Below are 22,091 nucleotides of genomic sequence, written 5' to 3' on the forward strand. Positions count from 1 at the left end.
TTTAGATGGCTTATTGACCTGAAAGGCAATGGACTTCAGCCTTTTCTTTCATACTGATGGTTGATGATTGCAGCTTTCCTATATACTGGACACATCCTATGATAGATGTCATGCCTTTCCTTTGCAAATTAGAGAAGTGGGGAAGCTAGTGACCCTTACAGTCTAAGTGGGTAAAAACTTATACAATTTATCTCCTCGAGTAGTTTTCCTTTTAATAGAAATTGACTTTGAAACTAAGCAAAATAAGTTCTATTTGAAAATACAAAAAATTAAAATCTATACTGGGCCAATATTCTCTTATACACTCTTTCTCACACACATTCTCCCACCCCAACGTTTGGAGTGAAGTTTTCTACCAGAATTCCTTACACTACAGGGAGTAAATTAAATCAACTTTTCAAGATTAGCCATCATTTCCTGTATGACTAACAAAACAAAAAGCAAGACAACTTTCCAAAATAATTCAGATTGTCACACAGTCTCTTACTCTTTAACCAATAATTTCACCTATAATTTAATATTCATTGGTACCAATAACATATTCAAAGATCACAAATTCTTGTGATATATGTTAGTTTTCTTTTAATCTCCATTGCCAACAACTGAACCTTGGCTCAAGTTGTGGTTTGTCCCAACATAGGTCCCAACCACTTCTGTGAGTTCTTATATCTCTGGTTCTTCTGCCATGTATGTTGGTGGAAGGGGTCTCCTATATGGGTGTGTTTGCATCATGGAGAAAAATACCTCTCTTTTCACACTTTTTAATCTTTCAAAGTAGGATGAGGGAGAGGACAAGTGATGTAAATGCATAGAACACAAGAGAAAACGGTCTGGTCTACACTAAAAAAAATTGGTATAAAAATATTACTCAGGGGTGTGAAAAATCCACACAGCTGAGCAACGTAGTTACACAGCCCTAACCCCCTTTGTAGATAGCGCTACATGAGTGGGAGAGCTTCTCCTGCCAATATAGCCACCACCGCTTGCAGGGGCTGGACTAATCAAGTCAGATGGGAGAGATCTCTCCCATTGGCTTAGAGCATCTGTAATAGCAGTGCTACAGCAGCGCAGCTACATTGGTGCAGCTGCGCCAACATCAGCTTTATTGTGTAGCCATAGCATCAGACACAAAACCATAGAATCAGGACTCAACATGTGTGAATCTGGAAGTCTGAAATTGTAGCCTGACACATTCATTGCCTCGTTGGTTACCATCATTTCTACAGCCTGAAAGTCCTTGTTACCCAATCAGGCAGCCAGTTTGGGATCCACGCGGAAGGAATGTCCTATGAAGCACTCTCTCTTTGGATCGAAACGGTGAAGGATGACTGTTCCCAATCTAACCCTGGTATCCTTTGGAACTGTAATCAGTGACACTGAACTGGTAAGTGGAATTCTACAAACCATTTTCCTTGGGTCATTTGTCACCATAGCTTCCTTTACTGGGGTGGAAACCAAGAACTGAGTGTGTACTCTTTCAACCCCAGTTCTTTCCAAATCTTTGGCCTTGGTTAGGGTAAATTTACACTTCTCTGAAGTAGAATCCTTTACAAAACCACTCCAAATCTCAGCAGTGTTAGTGAGGAATGGCTTCCCGAAACATGCCCAGCTTTTCTTTACTTTGGTGACACAGTTCCAGGCAAAGGACTGGATACAGGGCTGAATCAGAAACTCTGTTAGCCACTAGAGATAGAATTTCTATTTAAAAATAGCTATTTTTCTCAAGCTATTTGATTTCCCACACTGATTTCATTTTATACACATTTTTAGCACCTAAAAAGGATAAATCCAACAAAACCCCCACTTCTATTTCCTCAACATCTGTGTCATGAAGGGCAGCATCTCCCATAACATAAGATTATCTAGGAGAGATCTTCTGTAGGGCCTGGGTTACAAATGCTTTGGGAATAAAATAAAATGGGGATTTTGCCTAGTTCAAAATCACTTACCATGGAATTCTCTCCCCAGATCATCTAAGACAATATTGACTTCAATAATTGAACTACGCTGTGATCATATGCACTTCCTTCAGTTAGTTGGGGTTCTGCTGTTGTTCACTATTTCTGATTCAAGATTTTAAATCATCACTTTTTCTTTGTTAGCATGTCCAGTAAATTGGAAAGTTCTCTCCTGTTGACAGAACTGCACTTGAACTTTCTCCATATCAACATGGAGGGATGGGGGAAAAGCAAAGGTGAAGTGAGAAATCATGACTTTAGCGAACAGACATTTGTTTTAAATTCTCCAATAAATCTGAGCTACATCCTATCAAACCGAACTAATATTCAATTGGGTGACCAAACAGCCTTCAGGAAAGATAGAAACCCACATCACAGAGAGAGAGAATAAATGACAATGAAAGTGTCAAGTGAAATTCAAGAGCAGGTTACATCTGATTATTCAGAATCAGGGCAAGAGAGTCTCCCATCACATTATCCTCTGATCCATTCAAACATACTTCACTCAGCACTGTCTCAATAGTCAGTTATGTTTTTACAACATTTTTATTATCCTAGCATTTGCATAATGGGGAAAAAACAGCCACCTTGCCAGAAGTGGCTTTACCAGTAGATGAAACCTGGGACTTAAACTCCAAATGATCACACTGTGTTTGGGATCCATTTGAATTCCCCTTAACACTTTCATCTCCAGTCATAGCGACTCTGATATAGGATTAAAGAAGTCAAAGTATCATCTCCAAGCACAGACAACTGAGAACGCTACATCACATGACACTTTGAGAAGTGGATGGACAGAATGTGATGAAGATAAACTCTGCATGGCTCAGACAAAAGGTAACCGTTCTGCAGTGATGGGGAAGGAGGGAATGTCTGAGTCACTCCATCTCCTTCCAGTGTCACAGAGGCTGAAATTACACTTTTTTTCCTGCCCCTGCTCCTCTTCATTTAAATATAATTTTAAAAGGTCCCAATACAACTGCTCTTCAGCACAACCCAGAGCAACGTGAGAACAACTGGCAATGGTACAATCTGTATCATTGGTGATTCTAACAATAACTTGGCAATAGGAGGAACAGTATAAATGTGATGCTCTCTGGCTCCTGATAGGAAGGGCACACTCGAATTACTCATGGGACAACTGAGTTGATAGAAAGGACAAATGGGTCAACCTCAAAACAGGGTAAACTTCAAATGGACCACTCAACTGGACAAGCTGAGGGATAACGGCGCTGCAAACAGTTCAAGCAGCTTTAAAAGTTACTATGTGGGAATCAGGAAAAATATTAAAGTAAAAAAGTATTAATAGCCTTAGAGGTTTTTATGGTGTTGATCTCCCTTGCAGATTCTCTGATGGCTAACATGGGCTGAGTGCCAAGAAAAGGTTTTCCCACACTCACAGCATGTATAGGGCCTCTCCCCTGTGTGGTTTGTCTGATGTTCAGAAAGGGCTGAGCTCTTAGTGAAGTATTTTCCATACTCACGGCATTTATAGGGCCTCTCCCGTGTGGATTGTCTGATGGGTAATAAGGTTTGAGCTGCGATTGAAAGTTTTCCCACACTCACGGCATTCATAAGGCCTCTCGCCTGTGTGGATTCTCTGATGTTTAGAAAGGGCTGAGGTGTTAGTGAAGCATTTTCCACACTCACGGCATTCAAAGGGCCTCTCCCCGGTGTGGATTCTCTGATGTTCAGAAAGGGCTGAGCTCTTAGTGAAGTATTTTCCACACTCACGGCATTTATAGGGCCTCTCCCCTGTGTGGATTGTCTGATGGGTAATAAGGTTTGAGCTGCGATTGAAGGTTTTCCCACACTCACGACATTCATAGGGCCTCTCGCCTGTGTGGATTCTCTGATGTTCAGAAAGGGCTGAGGTGTTAGTGAAGCATTTTCCACATTCACTGCATTCATACGGCCTCTCCCCCGTGTGGATTCTCTGATGTTTAGAAAGGGCTGAGCTGCTAAGGAAGCATTTTTCACACTCATGGCATTTATAGGGCCTCTCCCCTGTGTGGATTGTCTGATGGGTAATAAGGTTTGAGCTGCGATTGAAGGTTTTTCCACACTCACTGCATTCATAGGGCCTCTCCCCTGTGTGGATTCTCTGATGTTCAGAAAGGGCTGAACTCTTAGTGAAGCATTTTCCACAGTCACTGCATTCATAGGGTCTCTCCCCTGTGTGAATTCGCTGATGTTTAGAAAGGCCTGAGGTGTTAGTGAAGCATTTTCCACATTCACGGCATTTATAGGGCCTCTCCCCTGTGTGGATTCTCTGATGTTCAGAAAGGGCTGAGCTCTTAGTGAAGCGTTTTCCACATTCACTGCATTCATAGGGCCTCTCCCCTGTATGGATTCGCTGATGTTCAGAAAGGCCTGAACTCTTAGTGAAGAGTTTTCCACATTCAGTGCATTCATAGGGCCTCTCCCCTGTGAGGATTCTCTGATGCTTTATATGGGCTGAGTAGTCACGTAAGTTTTTCCCACACTCAGTGCATGTATTTTTTCTCTTTCCCATGAGGATTTCCTGCGGGGTTGTGGTTTCCTTGAGGTCCTTCTGAGTTCCCCGACAGGAAATACATTTACCCACTTTCTCCCCTGGCTCGTTTCCCTGCTTTTTTTCTGGTCTGTGCTGAATCTCACAGGATTTTCCCTGCTCATGACTCCTGGACACATTCCTTTTCAATCTTTGCGATAATGCTCTGTGTTTATCCACTTGCTCAACATTTTCCTGCTGAGAATTCTGTTCCTCTTTGTCACATACCATTGCATCACCTGCTGTGATAGAGACAGAAACCTCAAACAGGGATGGAAAGGGGAAGGCCAAATCAACACAAGTGCTGTAGAGAGGTCAAATAAAGACCAGGAACTGAGCTCCCCCAAACTCTTCCCCCATATGTAGTAGTAGAATTTTATGTTTGTATTTTATATAATTTAGAATGAAGGATAAAGAATAAGAATGTAGCATGTATTAAATGTATTGGTGTATGATTTGATCATATCCTGCCACCCCCCTTTTTGAATAAGAGAAAGGAATGGCCTAATGGGCCAATGGGTAGAGATACATCAGCCAGAAGCTGGGTCTGGACTGCTTTCAAGGCAGTAACAGACCTTCGAGGATAACCAATTTATTGTAGGTTTAGCATTTTCAAATAAGTAAAAGAATGCCATGATTGTTTTCTTTTGCATTGCAATTTGATGTTCCTGTTCAAAATGTTCTGTGTAAATTAATTCTGTTTTGTGTGTGAATGAGGAATGTGTGTGTTAAGAGATAAGTGTGAAGGCCATCACTGAGCCAGATGTACAAGGGAGGAACTGGAGACAGATGCAAGGGTGCCAGGAGGCTGCAACACACCCCTATTGAAATGTCACAGGAGGGCAGATTGACGACTCTAAAGATGAGACAGGCACCTATCAGTGGGGACAAGATAGCTGTGATCAAAACCAGCATGGGATAACTCCCTGAGGAACTTGATGAAAGATAAAGATAAAGGATGAGAAGGACAATTTAAGAAAATAAGCACTCGTCAAACAACAATTGATTACAGCATGACGGTGCAAAACTCATTGGTCCCAATGAAGGAAAATCAGTATATAAACTGGGTGCCTTGCCATGAAACTTTGGGTTGATTCTGCCAAGACTTCCCCAGAGGATCATGTCGCGACCGACGGAACTCAGCTCCTCCTACCCATGATCAACCTAGCTGGCCACTAGGTTGATCCGGACTGGTAACTATAACATCAACTGGCGGGACAGTGTGTGTGTGTGTGTGTGTGATTGAATGTATATGCCAATTGTTTTATCTTCAATAAATGTGGTGTATTGCCTTTTCCTGTGAAAAAGATACCTTGTGCTTCTTATAAGCATAACAGGGTAACACCCACAAGGTAGCTAGCTAGCACATCTTGGAGGGACTGTTCAAATTAAGTGGTTCATCAAGACACACTTTTGGTTGACAATGGACCATTGGAGAAGCCCATCTACACTGAGTGGACTGTCATGTAAATGTGCTGTCTGGAATGTAGGCTTCCTGCAATGACTGAGGGAAATTGGGCATGAACATGTGACTTGCCCATGCGACTCCAAACTCCAGCTTGTTGCTGTAATTTTCCACAGTAAGAACAATGGGATGCCCTCCACATGGCAAAAACTATAAAAGGCCCTGGAAACACCTCTATTTTGTCTTCAATCCTGCTTCTTACCTCTGGAGGAACTTTGCTACAGACTGAAGCTCTGAACAAAAGACTGAATGACCCATCCAAGCTGTGGATGAACTCTAGAGACTTGACTTAAACCAGCAGTTCATTCCATCACTGCCACAAGCCTGAACCAAGAACTTTGCCATTACTGTATGTAATTGATTCCCTTAGACAATTTTAACTCTTACCTTTCTTTCTTTTTATGAATAAACCTTTAGATTTTAGATACTAAAGGATTGGCACCAGTGTGATTTTTGGGTAAGATCTAAGTTGTATATTGATCTGGGAGTGGCTGGCCCTTTGGGATCAGAAGAACCTATTATTTAATGACACTGGTTGTAAAGAACCACTCATCTCTGAATCCAGTGTTTTTGCTGGTGTTATAAGAACTGGAATGCCTGAGAAAACTGCCTTTATGTTTTCTTGTTATGCAGTGTGGTGAAACAGGAGTTGACTTTTGTGGCTGGTTTGGTCTATCTTATAAAAGAATAACCACTAGTTTTGGGTTGTGTTTGCCATATTTCTCAGCAGTTCGTCCTGAATTTGGCATCCTCAGTTGTGACCCACTAAGGCACGGTGACAGGGTTCCAAGGGAGGTGGCTGGGCCATGGATTTACAGGGAGTTAGATGACCCAGCCTTCATACAGTCTCCCTTGGGACTGCCCTCTTTAGGGTATGTCTACAGTGCATCAGGGAGTCGGCCGCCTTCCAGGCTGGGTCTCGTGCTAGTGCATTAAAAATGGCTGTGGAGACATTGCTTTGATGGAACTCAGACCATCCAGCCCACACCCCCCCTCAACCCCTGGCTTTAGAACCTAAGGTACAGCCCAATCTACAGCACCTACACCGTTATTTGTAGTGAATCAGCATGGACTCTGGCTGGGAGGCAGCTCACAGACGCAGTGCAGACATACCTTTAATGGGCGACATGCTAGGTTTGGCTTTTTCCAAGGGCAAACCCCTGTTCCCCATAGAATCATAGAGTTAAATGGGACCACAAAGGTCATCTAGTCTAACCCCCTGCCAAGGTGCAGGATTTGCTGTGACTAAACCACCAGACAGATGGCTCCAGCCTCCTTTTGAAAACCTCCAGTGAATAACCTTCCACCACCTCCCTAGGCATCTGTTCCATTGTCCTACTGTTCTTCAAGTTAGGAAGTTTTTTCCTGAGATTTAATCTAAATCTGCTGTGCTGTAGTTTGAACCCACTCCTTCTTGTCCTGCCTTCTGTGACAAGAGAGAAGAACTGTTCTCCATCCTTTGTATAGCAGCCTGTAGCGGGGAAGACCAGCAGGGACCACAACCCGCCCATTGGGCTACAGAGCCAGGAAAAAGAAACAGAGAGTCCTGTGGCACCTTTAAGACTAACAGATGTATTGGAGCACAAGCTTTCGTGGGTGAATACCCACTTCGTCAGAGCCAGGAAAGCCACCTCCACCCCTCCGGAAGCTGAAGGACGGGACAGGAAGTGGAACTACAAAAAGAGGGCCCTGCAGCTCAATTGGGCTGGAGCTGCTGAGGGAGACAGATGCTTATCACCCACTGCCGGAGTGGGACACCGAGGACTTGCTGGGGCAGCCGCCAGAGGACTGGCCAGAGCTCCCAGGGTTGCCAGCCAGTCGAGATGCCAACAAGCTGATGGGGCTGCCACAGACCACTGACCCTGGGGAAATGGAGGCCAGAGGTACCAAACCCTGGGGATTGTAGGAAGTAGCCAAGGGAAACTAGACTGTTGTCTGGTTGAGTGTTGGCCTGACACTAAGTAAGGGTGTTGTGGGCGGATCCCCACTGATCCAGTGGCAGACTACACTGCCACTGTTAGGGCCCGGGGCTGGGTCCCGGTGGAGTCAGATGGGCCTGGGTCTCCCTACCTCCTGCCACCTTGCCGATGGGGCGGTAGCCTCCCCACCTTCAGCCAGGAGGCCTGTGTTGGTCTACTGTCCGCTGAGCTAGGACACTAGACTATTCGGTTCTTGCCCCTGCCTGAGCCCTAGACTGTTTGGTACTCACCCTGGGCAAAGCCCCTAATTGTTTGCTGCCCCACCCTGCCTGAGGACCTGGGCTTGGAGACTTTGCAGCTCTGCCCTGATTGCAGGCCTGAGTACTGACTGTAGGTGGCCAGTCCTGCCTGAGGGCTGGGTACTAACTATAGACTAACTATTGCTCAGCCTGGATCAAGAGGCCTGAGCTTTGAAGATGGCTAATTCCCCTTAATTGATTGCAGTGCTAAGAGCGTGACAGCGAGGAGGCCTGGCCTCCCTCAGAGATAGACCAGGAGGGATAGCCACACACACTTACACAGTCTTTCGAGTATTTGAAGACTGCTATCATATCCCTCCCTATTAACTTTTTTTTCCCAAACTAAACACACGCAGTTCCATCAGCCTTTGCTCACTGGTTTGCGTTCCATCCCTTTGATCATCTTTGTCACTTGCCTCTGGATTCTTTCCAGTTTCTCTACATCCTGTCTAGTCACTGGTGACCAAAACTGGACCCAGGACTGCTCCTGAGGCCTAACCAATGCTGAGTAGAGCAGTACTATCACCACCTGTGATTTGCATGCTATGCTTCTGTTAATGCATTATCACACTGTTGACTTCATGTTGAGGTTGTGATCCACCACAACTCCCAGATCCTTCTCAGCGGTGCTGCTGCTATGCCAGTTATCCCCCATTCAGTATTTGTGCATTGGGTTTTTCTTCCCGAAGTGTAGCACCGTACACTTGTCTTTGTTGAATTTCATTGTTGTCTATAGCCCAGTTCGCCAATTTATCACGATCCCTTTGAAGTTTTGCTCTATCCTCCAAAGTGTTGACAACCCCCACACCCTCAGCTTTGTGTCATCTGCAAATTTGATCAGTATGCTCTCTATTCTTACATCCAGGTCATTAATGAAGATGTTAAATAACGCCAGACTGAAAACAGATCCCTGTGAAACCCCATTTGAGAAATCCCTCCAATCTGATCTCATTCTGTTCATAGTTACTCTTTGCTTGCGGTTGTGTAATCAATTCTATATCCACTTAATGGGAGTTCCTGCATTTCTCCAGCTTACTCATGGGACTGTGTCAAAAGCCTTTCTGAAGTCCAGGTCTATTTTATCCACCAAACCCGTTACCTTATCAAAGAACAATATCAAGCTGGTTTGTCATGTTACGTTCTTAGTAAATCCAGGCTGGCTGCTACCGATTACCCCTTCATCCTCCAGGTATTCGCAAATTGAATGTTTTATACATTGCTCTAGTAGCTTCCCTGGTATTGAGGTCAGGCTGACTAGTCTATAGTTCCCCAGCTCCTCCTTTTTCCCCTTTGTAAAGATTGGCACTATGTTAGCCCTTCTCCAATCTTCTGGGACCTCTCCTGTTATCTGAATTTGCAAATATTGCCAGAGGCTCTGAGATTCCATCAGCTAATTCTGGGGTGAACAGCAAGAAATTAAGTGGGGGGGATGATTTGGGGGATTAAGAGCTCTGTTATCAACATTTGAGCTGTTGAGCTTGAGTTGATGGCTAGCCATCCACAAGGAGGCATCAGAGGGAGGCTGAGATTTCAGTTTGGACAGAAGGAGACAGGTCTGGAGTAGTGCAGTAGATCTGTGATTCATCATCATACAGACAGTAGCTGAATTTGTGTTTGTGAGTGAGATTTCCCACAGATAAAGTGCAGAGGAAGTTACCAAGGACTGAGCCCTGTAGAACCCTCACAGAAAACTGGAGAGGGGGTGAGGATGATCTTCCTAAGGACACACTGAAGAAGTAGTTACGGAGGTAGGAGGAGAGCCAGAAAGAAGACAAGTTGTCAAGAAGACGACCATGGTCAGTGGTATTAAAGGTGGCTGGCAGGTCAAGAAGAATAAGGATGGAGTACTAGTTCTGAGCTTTGCTTAGGGAGAACTCATTAGACACTTTGGCAAGGATATTCTCAGTGGAGGGCCCCAAATATCTGCCTCCCTGAAACCTTCCCTTCCCACTGCCACCAGATCCTTCCTGCTCCTTGGAGCAACCACTCCCCACCCCCTTCCCAATATCCTCAGTTTTTTCCACTTCCAAGTATCCCAGATCTCCTACCCAATCCTCCCTCTCCAACAGCACCACTGCTGGGACCTCCATCCCCTTTTCTCCATTCCCAGTCTCCCATTCCCCCAAACCACCACACTCCCTGTTCCCAGGAGATTCTGTCTGATTCTTCACTTCCTCTTCCTTCCATGGTACCCGTCCTTCCCTGATACCCTCCAGCCTTCCACATACCTATCCCTTTCCTCCCACTACACAAAGCCTGCCCTATCTTGTGGCACCCCACAAGCACTAGCTCCCCCATCATCTTCTCCCCTCCCACTGCTCCCTGCTCTTCTCCCCCACACTCCCCAAGAACTCCTGAATAGGAACCTCACACTGCTCTCAGTCATTGGTTGGTTGGGTCAAGAGGACATGCTGTGGCCACTGCCACTGAGCTACACTCATTCATCTGAGTTGGAGCCGTACCACTGTTAACTTTCAGACTATGTGTATTGTGCATTTTGCTTGCATTCTGAAGGAGTTCCTCTTAGACCTTTCCCCCTGATTCCAAAATTTCAGGGCTGAGAGCAATATTTTAAAGTGTTTTAAAATCCACTTGCAGACTCTGGCCTCTTCTGAGCTGCAAAGTTTTGTCAGCAGAGCTCTGTTTGTTAGGGATGCGAAAAAGCACATCCTTAATTGACATAATTATGCCGGCAAAATCTCTCATGCAGACACAGAGTGCCAAAAAAGTCTATTAAATAAATGAGAATCAAATACCCATAAACTATGTAAATGCTGAGTACAGGCTGCCCAGTTCTGCTGCATGCCTTTCCACTAGGTGGGTGGTGGCTAAACTTAAACCTCTGAAAACTAGAAAAGGAAGAGTTAATATACACACTATCCCTAAAATGCAACCTTAACTCTGCCCCTAGCCCTGCAGCTGGCACTAGCCACTGGGAATGGCTCAGTAAGGCTGGTGCAAAGGTTAACAAACTAACAAAGGAAGTGGAGGTTTCTCCATTTCTTGAAGTCTTCAAGTCAGAGTGGATGCCTTTCTGGGGGAGGATTTAGTCCAACACAAGGTATTCAGCTCAGTACAGCAGTAACTGGATGAAATTCTATGACATGTGTTATACAGGAGGTCAGACTAGATGACCTAATAGCCCTTTCTGGCCATAAAAATCTATGATTCTACAATAGATATGAAGGACTACGTTGTGTTCAGAGATGGGAATACCAGCATTTATTGGCATGCCCTCAAGCTGTGTACAGTGGGTCAGCTGAAGCTGTAACTGGATGGTGAAGGGAGTAGTTGGAGCAGCTTGGCAGAGCTGTGACTGTGATATGAAGGGAGGTGCATGTGAACCCTGAGAGACCTCGTCTGCCCCATTTCAATGCATTCAATGGGCTGTTGCTGAGACAGGGCAGAGTAGAGATGGCATTGTGGGAGTGGCATGAACCTTAACACTCTTGATTTTCCCTTCTAATAACCAAGGGCACAGGAATTCTTACCCAGCGAGGTCACATTCTCATAGTTCTCCTGCATGACGTCTCTGCAGAGGGCTCTTTGACGGGGGTCCAGCAGAGCCCACTCTTCCCTGGTGAAATACACAGCCACCTCCTCGAAGGTCACTGGCCCCTGAAAGAGGAAGTGTCCAACACTCAGTACCTGCTGCCCCACTCACAGCCCCACTATTCATGGAGGGAGAGGAGTCAATCAAATGGAAGCTCTGGCAGGCTCACAATCGGCAGAGTCCCACCCTCAGAGCAGCCGGCAAGCAGGGGAGATAGAGATCCCCTAGTCCCCCCCAGCAGACAGAGGGGGAAGGGTCTTCTCATTCATCACACACCTACAAGCTACTCTACGCCCCACTGGTGAGTAACCCTTCCGCCCCTTTATATCTCATAGCAGCCTCTAGCGAGTAGGTTTATGTTCTTGCACTGAGAAGCGGATACGTTTTCCCAACGCTGTCCAGGGTTCCCCCACCCACAAATAGGGTAATTTCCTCACCCAAACCCCATGGGTCTGTTCCCGGAATCCAGGACTTGGGTTAAACAATTCCCAGCAAGTTTGTCACATGCCTTGTCCCCCTCCCTTTCTCCACCCTGGGTATTTCCTGCCCCCCTCCCACCTCCAGACTAAACTCCCCCAAAGATTCCAGGCCCTCAGTATTTCCTGCCCCTCTCCCTCCAGGAGGAAGCCACTAGCAATCCTGCAATAATCCCTACCTGGAGTGGCTCCATTACAGCCATTTCCTTTCCCTGTCCCGTGGGAGGCTGGGACAATCCGGAGCCAAAGGTGGGCATTACTCTTCCACCTGTCAGGGTGAGAAGGGTGACAGGAAAGATTCCAGAAGGATGTTTAGTTACTGTCACATCATGATTTGCCCTGGCCCTTTCCCTGCACAAGATGTTTCTGACTCGCATGCTGGGAAAATATTCCATCACTTGATCACAGCCCAGACTCAACCCCTCCTAGTCTCCACTGGGCTGCAAGATTTTGGTCTCACTCCAGCTGTTGGGTTTAGTGGGTGGGTGCTGGGTGGTGTTTACAGCCAATGCTAGACAGGATATCAGACCAGATGATCCAATGGTACCTTCTGGCCTTAGACTTTATGACTCTATGAATGGATGTGGGCAGGTTTGGGAGCTTGTGACCTTCCCACCCCACACTTATTTCTCCTTCGTTTTCTGTCTTCTCTTTCACCCTCTCACCGGGAGACTTAGTGACCAACGATCCCTGGGTTCCTTTGCTCTCCTGTGATTGCTGACAGCACTGAATGCCAGTTTGGATCCAAACTTTCTGCCTCATCCCCATCTCTACTAACCACCGAAGGGGTTTCAGTCTCGCTGACTGTGATACAGACAATGAAAGGGTTACTGTGCACAGCTGCAAACTGCCTAATTTCACAGCTGAAATAAGTAAGCAAGTACCACTTATTGGAAGTCAATTTTTTTTCTGACCCCCGAATATTTACTAAAGAAGTAAGAATACAACATGTATCCGTGCTCAGTCTATACATAACTTGTATATTTCAAGAGGCTGACAGAGAAAACTGGACCACAATGAACAGGGGAGTGCAGGAGTGAGTTTTTCTTTGCTTTAGATCATAATGAAATGCTCAACATCTCACAGCCTCCTGACTGCCTTTCCTGAGGCCCCGTGGATCACAAACCACCAGCTGAGAAACAACAGCCTAGATCATTATTTTGTATCGTCATTGACTACCCATGGGAAGAGAGTGCTACATTGTACCCGGACAAAGCATGAATGAGCCAAGTGCAATGGCATGTATGGACCAACCCTGGGAACTGTTAATTCCAATAACACCCACATTTGGAACTCTCTTCTCTACTTCACTGTAAAAAGAAGATGAAAGTTCATAAGATCTTACAATACCCTATAGCAACAAGTTGATGAAAAGTAGGTTAAATTATTTGCAGCCATGAAGGCCATGCACAAGTGCAAGAAGACCAACTACAGAAAATTAAATTAGTCCAAAAAGGGGGCCAGTCATTGAGGGCCAGTACTAAGATCTATGCTTGGTGAACAAGAAAACGTGGGAACAAAGTTACCTGTGCCAAATTTGGCCTTAGGGACCTGGATTTAATTAGTAAACAAAATAATACAAAATAAACTATGGCACCCACTTTTAGTCCTTTTGGGACTTTAAAAAAGAGATGGGGGGGGGGGGCAGGAGAAAGAAAAACATCTCCCACCTCACCCCTGACGTGGCAAGACTGCTACTAAACTGATATATTTCCTTTCAGAGAGGCTTTTTTTCATTATATTCCCTCCTCTTTCTCCTCATGACGCATGACTATTAATTTGCACTTAATGTTGACCATAGTTCTATCCTGTTTCTCATAAAGGCTGTAAGGGGTTGTCAGTTAAAATATGTTCCAAAGAGACCCATTGCTCCCGTGATTAGTGACTTCCTTAAAGTCTCTCAGTGCTTGTAAATTAAAAAAAAATTCTAAAAAGACCCTTCTTTTTAAGAGCAGGATTAGTAATGAAACTTACCCTGTTTCTCACAAGCCACTGCCTCTGTACCTTTACTCTCTGATGCAAGACCTTCAAATAATTCTGCTGAAGATGTTTCCCAGAAATTAATCATCATCGGGATGGCTAGGAATGTATTGGGGGGGGGGGGGAATTAAGATTCTATCTTAAATGAATAAAATCGTTCCAAGAAATATACATTAATTTAAGGCATAATTTAAGCATAAAAAAAAAGTTTAGAGCAAAAAGTTAATTAAAAGAACCAAACAAACGTTGCATTCTTAAGGAAGTGCAGGTTATGCAAAAAAGAAATATTGAATTGTTGTTTTAACAAAATTAGATGCTAATAGCTGTTTTATTTATTTAAAGTGTAAAAATCAGCTACAACCTGTGTCACAAGAGGTAAATAGTGCACTAAAATAATTATAAGTTAAAAATGTGAGTACATTACAAATTTTAAAAGTCACAACAAAAAAAGTCTATATATTTTTTTAAAAAGCCAAAAAATTCTAACTAGACTAACAAACTTTCAAATAAATATGTTTAAAAAAAGCTCAGCCTTTGTATTTTTTTAAAAAAAGTATCAAGCAGCCACTCAAAAACAGGAAAAGTTGTCAAAGACCTTAGTGGTCTTTAAAAAAAGAGGTTTAAAATCAGACTACATAAATTTAATTGAAAACCCTATTAATATTACTGCAATTAAAACTGCAAAATAAAATTCCTAAAATTAATGTAGTCAGTAAAAAATGCAATAATTAAAGGAAGTAAAAGCAAAAAAATTAATGAGTACTAAAAATACTGCAATATACTTTAAATGCTTACGTAATATTGATGAGCTAAAACATTTAAGAGACAAGTCAGTTGAAAATATAATGGTACAAGAACAAAGTAACGTCGCTTCCCACTGTTCCACAGCTTCCAGATGCTGGAGGCTGCGCTCCCCTGTCGTTAACATGGTTATTGGTCTGAAATCTCCCCATGGTCAGTCAGAGACAGACACATACCTGTGTCGCTCCCCAGCCCCCGTCGCAGCGTCTCTAGGGGAAGGAGAAGATGGGAGAGGTGAGAATTCAGGCCCTTGCATTCATGGAGAAATCCCCATTGCTTATTAATGTAACTGCCGTTAACTACGAGATGGTGCCAGAGATCAGAGGCCGATAACGAAGCCACTGCAGACAGAGCCAGCCCCACAGGGCTGCTTCATGGGGAAGGACGACTCGCTGAGCTGGGCTGTGAGATGGAGCCGAGGACCAGTGATATCACTCGAGTCCCCGACTCCTCCTCAGGGTGAGGGTCACTCTAACCAGAGGAGACGCCACCCCCAGACTCCAATTCACCTTTGAATCCCAGCAGCACCTCCTGCAGCATGGCACTTTTCAGAGAGAAATCGCTGAGTCTCTTCTCCAGCTCCATTAACCCCGGCTCCGGCTTCCGAAACATCCCGTCCTCCCTGCTGGGGAAAGGAGGGGTGAGAAATAGGCCTGAACCCCAGACCCTGAGCCCAGGAACCCCCAAACTCCAGGAAACCTGGCTCTGAGCTTTGTAGGCTGAGATGGTCATTGTCATGGTGAGTCACCTCAACCCTGTGCTCCCCAGCGAGATGGGAAGTGGGGAGACACTAGAGCAAGGAATGGAGACATTGTTCAGGAGCTTTCTCAGGGATGCTCTGGTTCTGTGGGGTGCTGAGCCAGCTCCCACACTGGGTTACTGCAGTAACAAGGGGCACCAGCACTGGGATTATGTGGAAAGGGAGGAGACACAGACCAAAGAGTGGGCAGGTCCTACATGCTGACAGTGGCCACAGACAGAGCCCAGGTCTTCAGCAGGGAATGAACGTGGGCCCTTGAATGCCAAATCCCCCAAGCCCTTTAGCTAAAGCAGTAACCCTGGGGCGTCCAGCTCATTTGGCAGAGAGGGCCATACTGTACTGTCCGTTAAGGCCAGTGAGCCAGGGCATCAATTTAGGATTCTGTGCCCTGCTCCATTCACAGCAGAACACCCACTGTTCTCCATGGGACACCCATGTACAAGGAACAAGGGGAGAATCTGTCCTTCGTATCGGAAATAAAATTTTAGTTCTTAATTTGCTAAGTGTCACACTCAGTATCACTCAGGAGGAAAACAGCCCCCTCCCGGACACACCTGTAGGGCCCCTGCTAGTTCTTCCCTGTGTTTCCCTTCCTTTCCCACCCTCCTTTCTCCATTTCTCTCTTGCTTCCTTGGCTTTGTGTCTCTCCTCTGTTCTTCCTTCCCCACAGAAACCCCCTATTCCCACCCCACAAAGGCTTCACTCCCACCCTCTCCCCGATCCACCTGATCAAGTGATCAGACAGGGAATGTTTAATGTTGACATCAAAGTGTTGTCATTTCAGTTGACACTCTGATGACATTAACAGGGGACAGGAGAGTTCACGCTCTCAGAGCTAAGGCTTCAGGCTGCTACCAGCCCTAGCAAGGCAACACTGTCTCTGTTTACACTGGGGAGGTGCTGAGGCCAGGAACTCACTTTAAAAAATGTGAAAGCTGAGACTCTGCGCCCTCTGAATACGTGACGTGGCCACATCAGTCCAGGAGACAGGCCTGGTCTGTCCCATCGGCCCTGTGTCTAGCAGCCCTGCTGTGACCTCATTAGCGATCAGACAGTAAACGGCTCTTCTCCTACCCGAGTCAGCCACTAGGGGAGACAGAATCACATGCTCCAAGGGCAGGGGGGCAGCTTCCTATTCAGTGTAGTTATCAAAACTAACGGCCCATGATAGGGAGGGAAATGGAGCCCAGGACTTACCTTCCCCCAGTGCTCCCAGCACCCTAAAGAGGGAGAGAAAGAGGAGGCAGTCAGTGGGAGTGTCCCTGGGTGGGGAGGCCTCCTGCTCTGCAGGGGAGTCACCATTGAAGCCTCAGGCAGTAGGGGAATTTCAGGTTTACATTCCCAGAGCAGCTGCCACCTCCTACCCGGGGACTTTCCCCTATGCAGCCCCAGCAATCCCTGCGGGCAGGTCGCCACTGCAGAAATCTTCTTCCCGGGCACTTTGCAGGCAGAAGATATTTCTCTGCATTGAGAATCAAATTTCCTCCAGTGCTGAGAGACCCAGAAGGCCCCTGGCCCCACTAAACCCATTAAACCTGCAGTGAGAGGGGTCTTAAGCCTGGCTCGGGACCTCAACATGGTGGGGGAGGGGATTTCAACCCTCCAAGTGCAAATGCAGACAGACATTTCAAGGAGAGAAGGTCTTGGGACTGCAGCATCCAGGACTCCCAGGACCCATCCTTGGTGCTGCCACCGACTCACTGTGTGACCTTGGGCAAGGCTCTGCCCCTCCCTCTGCCTCACTTTCCCCATTTGTCCCATAGAGATAATGCCCCTGACCCCACTTTGTAAAGTGCTTTGGGGTCTAGGGCTCTGAAGCGCCTAAAGAAACACTGCGTACGATCATTGCAATAACAGCCTGACCTGCAGGGGTTGGCTCAGTGGCTGCTGTCCCTTCGCTCCTCCCCTCTCACTGAACAGGGAAATATCCCAGGACAGGCTGCAGATGCCTCATCCCTTCTCTGGACAATGGCTCTCTCTAGCTCTTCCAGACGGGACAGCAGCCGCTGCTCCTGGTCCTCCAGAAACCCTTGCAGCTCCTTCCACTCCCAGATGATCTTCTGCCTTTCGGCTTCTGTCTGTTTCTGCAACAGGGAGAGGGTGGCTCAGTAACAGGGGAACATAGAACATAAGAACAGCCATACTGGGTCAGACCAATGGTCCATCTACCCCACTATTCCGTCTTCCGACAATGGCCAATGCCAGGTGCCCCAGAGAGAATGAACAGAACAGGTAATCATCAAGTGATCCATCCCCTGTCACCCATTCCCAGCTTCTGGCAAACAGAGGCTAGGGACTTCATCCTGCCCATCCTGGCTAATAGCCACTAATGCATCTATCCTCCATGAACTGATCTAGTTCTTCTTAGAACCCTGTTAATGTCTTGGCCTTCACAACCATCCTCTGGCAAAGAGTTCCACAGGTTGACTGTCCATTGTGTGAAGAAATAGTTCCTTTTGTTTGTTTTAAACCTGCTGCCTATTACTTTCATTGGGTGACCCCTAGTTCTTGTGTTATGAGAAGGAATAAATAACACTTCCTTATTTACTTTTGCCACAGCAGTCATGATTTCATAGACCTCCATCATATCCCCCCCTTAGTCATCTCTTTTCCAAGGTGAACAGTCTCAGGCTTTGTCTACACTGGCACTTTGTTGGCAAAACTTGTCATTCAGGGGTGTTAACCACCACCCCCCTCGAATGACAAAATTTTTAACGATGAAAAGCAGCAGGGTGAACAGCGCTTTGTCTTCAGGAGCGCTCTCATACCGACAAAGCTGCTGCCGCTCGTGGGGGGGTGGAAGATTTTTGTTGGCAGAAGACCTCTCTCCTGCCGACAAAGAGCAGCTACACTGCGCGCCTTTTAGAAGCACGGCTGTAGCGGCACAGCCGTGTCACTAAAAGCTGCGTAATGTAGTCATAGTCTCAGTCTTATTAATCTCTCCTCATACAGAAGCTGTTCCGTACCCTTCATCATTTTGTTGCTCTATTCTGAACCTTTTACAATTCCAATAGATCTTTTTTTCAGATGGGGCAACCCGATCTGCACAGAGTATTCAAGATGTGGACGTACCATGGATTTATATAGAGGCATTATGATATTTTCTGCCTAATTATCTATGCCTTTCCTAATGATTCCAAACATTCTGTTCGCTTTTTGACTGCTGCTGCACATGGAGTGGATGTTTCCAGAGAACTATCCACAACGACGCCAAGATCTCTCTCTTGAGTGATAACTGCTAATTTAGACCCCATGATTTTATGTGCATAACTGATATTACCTTTTCCAATGTGCATTACTTTGCATTTATCAACATTGAATTTCATCTGCTTGGTAACTGGGGAAAATCATAACCACACCTCGGGGTAGGTGGCAGAGTTATTTACCAGAACATGGGATCTCCTGCTGTGGGGGATGTGAATGTCATTTTCTCCAGGAAGAGAGGAGGGCTCAGGGCCAGGATGAGCTGCACATCACCAACAGGAGGAACTCTTCTCCCCAAAACCTCATCAACTTGCACTGAGCCAAATGCACCATCTCTCCAGCCCACATTTCATCTCCTTCAACTTCCCCCCCACCCCCCCGCAGGAGGTAGAAAGGATCCCTAGTCACTGTGACATTCAAATGGCCTGTGGGCAGGGGCTCTGGCCTAACGCAGACTGACCTTCTCCTGCCCAGCAGCCTCCTGCATCCTAAGGGCATCATGTTACCCATGTATCTGACCCTACAGGCTCCCTGGGCTCCAGTGGGGATGGTTCTCTGGCTGAGGCTGGCAGGGTGGGCCCTGTATTCACCATGTCATTCTTATGCCAGGCAAACCTAAGTGGCGGGGCGCTCTGGGCACCTACCAGCAGCTCCTCGCTGTGCCGCTCCTCCTCGGCTTTGGCTGCTTCTCTCTCTTTTCCCAGAGGGGCCAGATGCTTTTTTGGTACCTCCTGGAAGAAGCAGGGGAGGTAGAGTTAGAAACTGCTACAAACAGCCTCCCAGCTGTCAGATTTCAGGGCCCATCCTGCCCTGCAGACTCCAGTGCAGAGTCGCTGGGACTCAGACTGAGAGGAGATGGTGAAACAGGGAGCAGCTTTTCCAGAGAAAAGGCAGGACCCCAGGCTGCAGTGACAGAGGTGCAGCCCAACAGCCAGCTCCCCACATCCCCAGGGCCTCACCAACACCCCAAGCAGTCAACTTCAGACAGTCCCCCACTTTCCCCAGCTCCAACCCCCAATGCTACCGCAGGGCCAGATCTGAACATGGAGCTTTCCCAAATCCCCAATCCCCAGCCCTGACCCCCCAGCACACCCCAAACTCCCAGCAGTCCCGCACTCCGCGGCACCAGCCGCTTCTCCCACCCCACAGCCCGGCTATAATACCCCAGATCCACCCCCCAGCTCCCCCATCCCCTCGATCCCGGGCCCAGCCTGGGCTCCGAGCTCTGCTGCCGAGCCGCGCTCCGGCCCCTCCTGCAGCTCCCGGCCCAGCCGCTCCCGGGCTCTGTCGCTCCGGCCCCGCAGCAGGGGTGCTCCGCTCCGCCCGGGACACTCGCCCCCCGCCGCAGCCCCTCTCCGGCCGCGGGGAGCTCGGGGACCCACCCGGGCAGGGGGCGAACCAGGCAGCCGGGCCCGGCCCCTCCCGGCAGGACCGTGTCCACCCCACGCGTGTCTCTGCCCCCCGCTCGGGTCCTGCCCGCTCCGCGCTGCCCCCGGACCCACCGCGACGCCCCGCGGGCTGCAGGGCTGGAGCAGCGTCCACGCAGCCCTCCCCGCCCCGGCCATGGCCCCGCTGCCGACACAAAGGGGCGGACTGCCGGGATGGGGGGGCAGGAAGAGGCGGCTCCTCTCCGGGCCTGACCATGCCCCGCCGGGCCCCTCGCAGGGGGTTTGTGACACTCGGGGAATCGGGGAATCCTCAACCTGGAGGGGGGCAGGAGACTGGCTGGATCTTACCAGGAGAAAAGCAGGGGGGGGGGGCTGGTTTTGCTGCATCATTAGACTAAGGAGACCCCGGCTGAGTGTATTAAACTGCTCCCCATCTATTGCTATTGTATAAACCCTGATGTAGCAAATGCACCACTGTGTGTGTAGCCATGTGCGACTGTAGCGGTTATTGATATGTACAGATTGTAACTTCATACACTACAGGTGCCGGTGTATCAGCACAAAGTGCTCTCGCTCCCGTTTTGCTACTTTGGGTGTACTGAGCATGCTCACTCGAACTGAGCATGCCCAGTAACCTTCGTTGTAGCCACTGCCCTCTCTCTGCCCTTACTTCTGCTAACGATTTGCTGCCTCCTCTTTGGGGGGGTTTAAAAGGATTATTCATAGATTATAGGACTGGAAGGGACCTCGAGAGGTCATCGAGTCCAGTCCCCTGCCCGCATGGCAGGACCAAATACTGTCTAGACCATCCCTGATAGACATTTATCTAACCTACTCTTAAATATCTCCAGAGACGGAGATTCCACAACCTCCCTAGGCAATTTGTTCCAGTGTTTAACCACCCTGACAGTTAGGAACTTTTTCCTAATGTCCAACCTAGACCTCCCTTGCTGCAGTTTAAACCCATTGTTTCTGGTTCTATCCTTAGAGGCTAAGGTGAACAAGTTCTCTCCCTCCTCCTTATGACACCCTTTTAGATACCTGTAAACTGCTATCATGTCCCCTCTCAGTCTTCTCTTTTCCAAACTAAACAAACCCAATTCTTTCAGCCTTCCTTCATAGGTCATGTTCTCAAGACCTTTAATCATTCTTGTTGCTCTTCTTTGGACCCTTTCCAATTTCTCCACATCTTTTTTAAAATGCGGCGCTCAGAACTGGACACAATACTCCAGCTGAGGCCTAACCAGAGCAGAGTAGAGCGGAAGAATGACTTCTCACGTCTTGCTCACAACACACCTGTTAATACATCCCAGAATCATGTTTGCTTTTTTTGCAACAGCATCACACTGTTGACTCATATTTAGCTTGTGGTCCACTATAACCCCTAGATCCCTTTCTGCCGTACTCCTACCTAGACAGTCTTTTCCCATTCTGTATGTGTGAAATTGATTTTTCCTTCCTAAGTGGAGCACTTTGCATTTGTCTTTGTTAAACTTCATCCTGTTTAACTCAGACCATTTCTCCAATTTGTCCAGATCATTTTGAATTATGACCCTGTCCTCCAAAGTAGTTGCAATCCCTCCCAGTTTGGTATCAACCGCAAACTTAATAAGCGTACTTTCTATGCCAATATCTAAGTCGTTGATGAAGATATTGAACAGAGCCGGTCCCAAAACAGACCCCTGCGGTACCCCACTCGTTACGCCTTTCCAGCAGGATTGGGAACCATTAATAACAACTCTCTGAGTACGGTTA

General features: G+C 47.1%; 1 pseudogene; it reads right to left on the reverse strand.

Annotated features, from left to right (window-relative positions):
* Window positions 1-483: 483 nt before the first annotated feature.
* On the reverse strand, window positions 484-20,624 carry LOC122173026 (zinc finger protein 883-like; annotated as a pseudogene).
* Window positions 20,625-22,091: the final 1,467 nt, after the last annotated feature.

The sequence above is a fragment of the Chrysemys picta genome, chromosome 16, assembly GCF_011386835.1.
Source record: "Chrysemys picta bellii isolate R12L10 chromosome 16, ASM1138683v2, whole genome shotgun sequence".
Taxonomy (NCBI): Eukaryota; Metazoa; Chordata; order Testudines; family Emydidae; genus Chrysemys; species Chrysemys picta.